The sequence below is a fragment of the Mustelus asterias genome, unplaced genomic scaffold, assembly GCF_964213995.1.
Source record: "Mustelus asterias unplaced genomic scaffold, sMusAst1.hap1.1 HAP1_SCAFFOLD_43, whole genome shotgun sequence".
NCBI lineage: Eukaryota > Metazoa > Chordata > Chondrichthyes > Carcharhiniformes > Triakidae > Mustelus > Mustelus asterias.
In genome coordinates, this window is record NW_027590120.1 from 1938235 (window position 1) to 1945640 (window position 7406).

The following is a 7406-nucleotide window of genomic DNA, read 5'->3' on the forward strand; positions in this document are numbered from 1 at the left end:
AATTTCCTTTGTAATTGTTTATTGTCTCCACTTCCTCCACCCTCGTAGGCAGCAAGTTCCAGCTCATTACCATTCGCTGCATCAAAATATTCTTCGTCACATCCCACCCCCACGCATCTCTGATCCAAAACCTTAAATCTGTGTCCCCCTCATCCTTGTCCCATCAGCTAATGGGAACAGCTTTTCTTTGTCCACCTTATCTAAACCTGTCAGAATCTTGTCCACCTCTATCAAATCTCCCCTCAACCTCCTTTGCTCCAAGGGAAACAACCCCAGCCTGACATCGACAATAAAGAACAAACTAACAGAATATGTTAATACCTGAAATCAAATGGGAATGTTTAATTTCTGTTTTAATGATATTGTGAATATATTGTCCTGGACAATAACAGAATTGGAATAACTCACCTTGGGTGTGGTTGAATGGAATACCTCAATCTGATATCCACCTACAGTCTAGTGAAAGTGTGGAATGTGTAGCTGGAAATCCCTCCCTAACAGCACTGTGGGTGTACTTACACCTCAGGCATTGTAGCAGTTCAGGAAGGCAGTGTTGGGGTTGACCATGGCCGAGGCAGCTACATACAGCCACATATTCTGTTATAATTGAAGGACTGCAGATTGAATGTGAGGCATTATGGGACTGGACTATCTTAACCACATTCCTGTGACTGCTCAGTTTCTGCAATCATGAACCATTAAAGCTGCTTAGCAGGGCCCCAACAGAGGACCTGGTGAGAATATTTACTCAGAATGAGCTAAAATTAGCTAAAACAAAGATTTTGCAGCTGGCAACATGTTTGGGATTTTAAATCAACAAAGACTTGATGTTTCCGATAAAATCAGGCCTTGGAAGTTGGCTAAAAAAAGTTTAAGTTATAATGAAGGGGAATGAAGGATCTTGTGTCTTATTTTAATCAAGGAGTTGTGAGCTTAGACCATAAGACACAGGAGCAGAATTAGGCCACTCGGCCCATCGAGTCTTCTCCGCTATTCAATCATGGCTGATATTTTTCTCATCCAAATTCTCCTGCCTTTTCCACATAACCCCTGATCCCCTTATTAATCAAGAACCTATCTATCTCTGTCTTACAGACACTCAATGAACTGACCTTCACAGCCTTCTGTGGCAAAGAGTTCCACAGATTCACCACTCTCTGGCTGAAGAAATTCCTCCTCATCTCTGTTTTAAAGGATCATCCCTTTAGCCTGAGGTTGTGCCCTCTAGTTTTTTCCCACTAAGTTTCAATAAGATCTCCCTTCATCCTTCTAAACTCCAATGAGTGCAGACCCAGAGTCCTCAACCATTCTTCATACGACAAGCTCTTCATTCCAGAGATCATTCTTGTGAAGCTCCTCCAGACCCTTTCCAAGACCAGCATATCGTTCCTTAGATGTGGGGCTCAAAACTGCTCACAATACTCCAAATGGGGTCTGACCAGAGCCTTATACTGTCTCAGAAGTACATCGCTGCTCTTGTATTCTAGCCCTCTTGACATGAATGCTAACATTGCATCTGCCTTTCGAACTGCCAACTAAACCTGCACGTTAACTTCAAGAGAATCTTGAACAATGACTCCCAAGTCCCTTTGTGCTTCTGATTTCTGAAACATTTCCCCATTTAGGAAATAGTCGATGTCTCCATTCCTCCTCCCCAAGTACATAATCTCACACTTTTCCACATTGTATTCCATCTGCCACTTCTTTGCCCACTCTCCTAGCCCATCAAAGTCCTTCTGCAGCCCCTCTGCTTCCTCAATACTACCTGCCCCTCTACATATCTTTGTATCATCTGCAAACTTAGCAACAATGCCTTCAGTTCCATCTTCCAAATCATTAATGTATATTGCGAAACGTTTGTGGTGCTCTGTCGCTTTAAGAAGCTATAGCTGCGAGAGAGAATGCTGAGGATTCATTGTTTGAAATTTACGAGCTGTGAGAACCTGTGTGTTTCATTTGTTTTATGTGGATGTTTGTAGATGTGTTTTATTATTGTTTTGGGCTACATTTGTTAAGGTTTATCTTTCTGGGGAATTAACCTTATCTTGAGTCTTTAATTAAAGGCATTTCTGGAAGTTTAGAAACAGAACCACAAGAACGCTTAAGGAATTAATTTTGTTTATTGTTGTAAAGCACATGCTATGTTTCTCTGTTTGTGTGTGGATGATATTTGTTGAATGCTTCAAGCTTTCAGGTTTTCTGTCTGTGATTTAAATCAAACATTTAAATAAAGGACGTGTAATTAATAAAGCTTTTTTTCATAAAAGTTGTGAACCTGGAGCCACATTTACTGGCCAGAGACATGATTCCAGGAAACTTTGCTAAACTTGTGGGAATTTTAATCCAGATTCAAACTCACACATATGAGTATGAGAGAGTTTTAATTGTAATGGTTATTTAAAATTTGGGACATGTGAAATAATTCTGACCATTCCTGTGTTCATTGAATCATAGAATCCCTCCAGTGCAGAAGGGACCATTCGGACCATCGAGTCTGCACCATCTCTCTAACAGAGCACCTTACCCAGGCCCTCTCCCCTGCCCTATCCCTGTAATCTCACACATTTACCATGGCTAACCTATCTAACCCACACAGCTTGGGAGACGAAGAGGGAATTCAACATTGCAAATCCACTGAATCTGGGCATCTTTGGTCTGTGGGTGGAAACTGGAGCACCCGGAGGAAGCCCACGCAGACACAGGGAGAACATGCAAATTCCAAACAGACACTCACCCAAGGCTGGAATTAAATGCCTGACGCTGTGAGGTAGCAGTGCTAACCACTGTGCCACCATGTCACCCGATAGTTGAGGCCAAAACATTGCCTGATTTCAAGAAGATATGAGATATACTCTTGGGGCTAAAGGGATCAAGGGATATGGAAGGAAGGGGCGAATCAGGAAATTGAATTCAATGATCAGCCATGATCAAGATGAATGGTGGAGCAGGCTCAAGGGGCCGAATGGCCTACTCCTGCTTCTAGTTTCTATGTTTCTCTCCACTGGGCCAGCATTCCATCCAGTGGCACAGTGGTGAGCACTGCTGCCTCAAAAAAGCAAATACAACAATGGCTTTGGCATCTGCTACAATGTGACTGACAGATTGACAACGGAGTCAAGGGCATCAGGAGCAAAAGATACCCTGGGAGGTGGAGAAGAATGCGACGGAGATTACGTGCGGGTCCTTGATTGGTTTTCTAAAGAGATTCAGAAAGGAAGCAGCAAGTTGGAAAAAGTCCAGAATAAATTAATTTCCAGTTACATTGGAAACCTGTTGCCTCACAGCTGAGTCCAAAATATAAAGAGTTGAGGGAACTGGTGGATAAGCTGCAGAATGGAGCTGATTGCTGGCAGGAGAGCACGTCTCACCTGGACAATCAGTTACATTGGGAACAGGGGGCAGATGATAGGGTGAGTGGAGCTCAGAAAAATCTACTGCTGTTCGGCCAAACTCTGGAACAAGATATTGATTTATAGTCAGAAAATATCAGATCAAGTGAAGAGTTAGAAAATGCCGTGGGGACTTTGAGGAAGTTAATTCAGCCACAAAGTGACACCTCCCCTGAAGCAGACCACTCCCTGTGTTTAGCTAACATCAAACAACCTGAGACACAAATCAGTCACCAGTGAGTAAATGTAGTTGTTTTCTCCAAAAAAAGAATCACTGAAAGCACTCCCCCTTCTCCTCTGCCTCTCCTGTGTGATAAGGGAATGCAGGTGTGTGTGATTAGCCATGACTTCTGCACCATCATGATCCACAACGCTTACTCCAAGTTGGTTTGCCCAGTTGAAGGAATGCTGTACATTTGAGTCATAATTGTTGAAGCAGGGTGTTGTTTGAAAGCATCACAGATTCGAAGAATTAGTTTGGAAAGGGAATAAAAATTAATTTAATTTGAACTGCCGTGTGTTTCTGTTTGAAATAAATTCAGACTGTACTAAAATGTGAAAGGAATGTATTTGGGTTTGAAATTAAGTTGTTCAAGGTTAGAATTGTGAAGGCCAATTTGCTCCCAAAACACAAAGATCAGGCTGCAGTTTGGCAGCAAACCAGTTCCAACTTTCCTAAACATCTGAGTTTAAATTGTTGAGATTCGGTTAACAACATATTTCACAAAGTATTTCTTTCAACTTTGATTAAGTGGAAAATATTGAAAGTTGAAATTGGTGTTCAAAAAAGGATCGATAAAAGAGATGAAATTGGAACAAAATTGAAGAAAATAACACGAGAGAAGTTTTTTAAATTATGTAAGTTGATGCAATTGCCAAGTTTCCTCTGCCCACTCCCCGCCTCTCTCGGTTCCACAGAGAAGTTAACACTTTCAGCAGACAGTTGATTGTTATAAATCTCCACACAGCCTTTGTTTTTTAATGTAACCTATACTTGGACATATTAACTCACTGAGATCTTGGCCAGAGCCAGATGGATTGTTTGTGTTTTTTAAACAGGTGATGATGGTTTCCAGCTCTGAGTGAAGTCAACAGTTTTGAGAATTAAAGCAGAGAATAAAAGACTTTACTTTTCAGAAAACCACCAAGCCTGCTTAGGATACTGGAATTGATAAACATCTGATGTGAGTTGCTATTTCAAGCATTGAAAATGGAAATCACCTGTTGTTTAAGGGAAAGAACAAAGTTGATAATGCCTGGAATCAAACACAAATTTGGGGCAGCACTGTGGCACAATGGTTCTCATGGCTGTCTCACAGTAAGAAGTCTCACAACACCAGGTTAAAGTCCAACAGGTTTATTTGGTAGCAAATAGGCCAGGGACCCGGTTCGATTCCTGACTTGGGTCACTGTCTGGCGGAGTCTGCACGTTCTCCCTGTGTCTGCGTGGATTTCCTCCGGGTGCTCCAGTTTCCTCCCACAGTCAAAAAGACGTGCTAGTTAGGTGCATTGGCTAGGCTAAATTCTCCCGCAGTGTGCCAGAGCAGGCGCCGGAGTGTGGCGACTAAGGGATTTTCGCAGTAACTTCATTGCAGTGTGAATGTAAGCCTACTTGTGACTAATGAATAAACTTTGACTTCAAATATTCTTAAAGTTTTTAAAGTTTATTTATTAGTGTCACAACTAGACTTGCATTAACACTGCAATGAAGTTACTGTGAAATGTTCGGTTTCTTTTTAAAGATATTATGAGTATATTTCATGTTTTAAAAGATTCTCCAGAACTCCGGAAAGTGCAGTTTAAAGGAATGCATACATTCGGGTATGGAACATTCTGGTAAAGGGGAAGTATAGATGAGGTAAATGAGGTGACAGCTTTTTCTTGGAGATATTTAAAGTTTATTTATTAGTGTCACAAGTAAGGCTTATTGCAATGACGTCACTGTGAAATTCCCCTAGTCACCACATTCCGGCGCCTGTTTGGGACAATGCACCTAACCAGCATGTCTTTCAGTCTGGGAGGAAACCGGAGTACCCGGAGGAAACCGACGCAGACACGGGGAGAATGTGCAAACTCCGCACAGACAGTGACCCAAGTCGGGAATCAAACCCAGATCCCTGGTGCTGTGAGGCAGCAGTGCGAGCCACCGTGCCACCCCTTGTTTGTTTCTTTGTCCATGAACTATTTGAGAGAACTGAATTTTATAATCTGGCCGCCATCTGAGACGTTGGGATTGTACAGGGGGAAATAAGCAAATACGTTGAGATGGAAAACCCCTTTGACCCCGGCTTTTGACTTTCTTTTGAAGTTTCCAGCAGAATTATTGGATGGTGCATCCTTTGAAAGAGAGTGGAATTCAGGATGATGATTGGTAAAATACCCAGCACCATCGCTATAGACCTGATAAACCTTTCACAAATACACAACAAGGATTTGTGGGAGAGGACAGAGAGATAACAACAAGCAAGACAAAGTACATGTCTGGTTAATAACAACAACATGAGAGACAACATTTAACATGGAGGGAAATGTGTGAAGATGGCTTATGAATGTGAGACTCCAACAGAGAATTAAAGAAGGAATTGGAACACTGATGTGAGATTGCAGAATTGGTTTGTAAGTTGTGAATGAACTAATATGCGAGAGTGCACAGTGCAGCTGTATTGAAGAATGAAGTGTGGCACGGTGGCACAATGGTTAGCAGTGCTTCGTCATAGCGCCCAAGGACCCGGGTTCAATTCTGGCCTCGGGTCACTGTCTGTGTGGAGTTTGCACAATCTCTCCGTATCTGCGTGGGTTTCCTCCAGGTGCTCCGGTTTCCTCCCACACTCCAAAGATATGCAGGTTAGGTTGATTGGCCATAGTAAATTGCTTCTGAGCGTCAGGCGAACTAGCAGGGTAAATAAATGGGGTTTTGGGGATAGAGCCTGGATGGGATTGTGGTCGGTGCAGACACGATGGGCCAAATGGCCTCCTTCTGCACTGTAATGATTCTATGATTCAAATGGGACTTTCTCAGCTGCTTGACTAACAGCGTGACATGAAATGGTTAATATGACCTGAAGAGTAAGAAATCATTTTGAAATGATCAAGGCACTGACACAGACTCCAGAGAAACTGACTGGAAGAACAAATTAAAGTAAATGGAATTTTGGACTGGGACAAATGAAGGCGCGGGAGAAATAATACTGAATAAGAATTATTACAAGATGGAGCAGGTTAAGGGACAGCTTGAGAATTGTTTTGAATCTATGCAATTTATACAGCAATTATATGTTATCACTGCTTTTATATCCAATTATACCATTTCAATTATGTCTGAAAATTAGTTGTGAGAAGGAGATTGTAAAGGGAATGGAAGTTGGCTACCTTGGGCTAAGCCAATGAGGAAAAGGGGGAAAATGCCAGAGTGAATGAATAGATTTAGTAAAAGGGGTGATAGATGTAACACCCCTGCATTAGAGTAAAATCACATGTTAATCAAATGCTCCACATCAAGGTTCTAATATCAGCAAGGTTGTTTACTTGTTTGAGGAACAAACAGTTTCTGGATTACAGACAAGTCTTTGGGTGAAGTTTTAATAATAAACCTACATAGGCAAAATAGGAATTTTTGAACAATGTTCTGTGCTCTGACTAACAGTATAACATTTATAGCTGTATTGGAGCTGGGAGCTGTGTTAGAATGCTCAGTGGGATTTGTGAGTGATCTTGGGCTTTGCAGGTTGGACTCTAGTTGTGGAGGTACTGAGTGCCCCTGGGGCAGGATTTTGGGAAATCGCCTTTGGTTCAGGACCCCGAGGAAGATTCACATTTCTACTTGGGGTGGTCACTCAATGGAGTTAGTGAAAGTCATTATTGTTATTCATAATTTTACCTTTCTAAAAATAAACTTTGAAATGGGAATGGGAAAATGAGCTGTAGTCCAGAAGCCAGTGTTGAGTGTTGTGAGGTACTGAGGAGGGTATCAAGGTTGCAGGAGTGTACCGGCAGACAGGAAGGTGGGTTGAAGTGTGT